This window comes from Bufo gargarizans, chromosome 11 (assembly GCF_014858855.1).
Source record: "Bufo gargarizans isolate SCDJY-AF-19 chromosome 11, ASM1485885v1, whole genome shotgun sequence".
NCBI classification, from domain to species: domain Eukaryota; kingdom Metazoa; phylum Chordata; class Amphibia; order Anura; family Bufonidae; genus Bufo; species Bufo gargarizans.
Genome location: NC_058090.1, coordinates 32338160 through 32340105, shown reverse-complemented (window position 1 = coordinate 32340105; position 1946 = coordinate 32338160).

Sequence of the window (1946 nt, the reverse complement as noted above, 5' to 3'; positions counted from 1 at the left end):
AATCTCCAGTCTGAGCTCCAAGCTATAAGAGTGAACCTCCCCTTTAATTATTATAAAATGTACAATGGTGTGCCCTAATGGACACTGGATACAGGTACATTCATGTGTAAAATCCCCTGCCCACATCCAATAAAAGAAACATGGCGTTAGACCTCATGCACACATATTTGGGACCAACATCTGATCCCTAATTTATGGCAGGTCACACACTCTCAATTCATTTCTATTGGGTCCACACAAAAAAAAAAACCAGCACATTGATGTCATCCGTGTGGCCGTTCAGCAAATTACAGAACACGTCCTATTCTTGTCTGTGTTGCAGAGAAGGATAGCTAATTCTATTGACGGGACTGAGAAAATTGCAGACGGTATCTGTACTTTGCGGATCCATGATCTGCAGGCCGTACAACGGATAAGGTCGTGTGCAAGAGGCCATATACCGTTAAAGGGGTTGGCCACAGTTAGTAAAAACATGGCTGTGTTCATACAGCAACAGCGCCACCGTCTGGTATTGCACTCCAGGTCCTTCCAGGTGAATAGGGCCAAGCTGCAATACCACATACAACTTGTCGAAAGCAGTGGCGCTGGTTTACAGAGAGGGTGGCCTTGTTATTCTAATTCTGGGAACCCCTTTAAACTGGCATTGTACTTTAGGAAAACTTTTGTTATGTCATAACAACGTATTAAAAGTTTGGAAAGGTGGGGGCCTGAATGCTGAGACCCCCGCCAATTACTAGAATGGGGAGAGAGAAGCGCTCACATAGCGCAAGAGAAGGAAGACAGGCCTACTAAATTCTGACTCCTGCAGTGAGGATGGAGAACGCACTATGTCTATTAATCAGGGGGGGGATCTCAGCGCTCGGACCCCCTATGTCGCTATGACATGTCAAAAGTTTTCCCAAAGTCCAATGTCACTTCAAGGCTGCATCCACACAAGATGTAATATGAATGGAAAAAGGTAGTTGCAGATTTTCAGCTAAATTTGAAGTGAAATTCATGTTGTGGATTTGCAGGGGATTTCACCCTATGTATTGAAAAGGGTGAAATTTGCACACAAAAAAAATCCACCATGTGCCAATTTTCACGCAAATCCACAGCATATTCGCCATGTGTGAACGCATCGTCAAGGCGCTGTTCAAGGTCAAGACAACTTACTAATAAAATAGTGCAATACCAACGAGATATCAACTTATCCTACAGAGCATGGGTAGGCGAACCCCCGGCACTCCAGCTGCTGTGAAACTACAACTCCCAGCATGCATATTTGCTCTGCTCTTCTCAGAACTCTCATAGAAATGAATGCAGCACGCTGGGAGTTGTACTTTCACAACAGCTGAAGTGCTGAAGGTTGTTGACCTAGGTTTGTTCTACAATGATGTGGGAGCTACCATCAGTGCAGATATGGATCTCATATGTAACTCGTACAAATTTTTTTTTTTAATAATAACCATCAAAATAATGGCCACCGTCGTGCACTGGATCTGGCCCACAGCACAGAGGCCCATCCGAAAAACCAACGCTGGTCTGATCTGGTGTTTGGTCTTGAGGGGAGCTACAGAACATTACAGAATCCTTAAAGGGTTTGTCCAAGTTATATTTTTTGATGACTTATCCTGAGGATATCAGATCGGCTGGGGTCCGACACCCAGCCCCCCGCCGATCAGCTGTATGAGGAGACTGCACGCGCCGTGCAACTGCCGCCTCCTCTTGCCGTTGCATCTGCCGCAGTGAGCAGGTGTAATTACACCTAACCGTCCCATTCATTTCAATCGGACGGATCGTTCCCATACACTTGTATAGGAGCAATCCGTCCCATTGAAATGAATGGGACGAATTGGGTGTAATTACACCTGTTCACTGCTGCAGATGCAACGGCGACAAGGTAAAAACAGTGAAGAGGAGGCGGCACTGGCGCAGCGTGCGCCATCTCCTCATACAGCTGATCG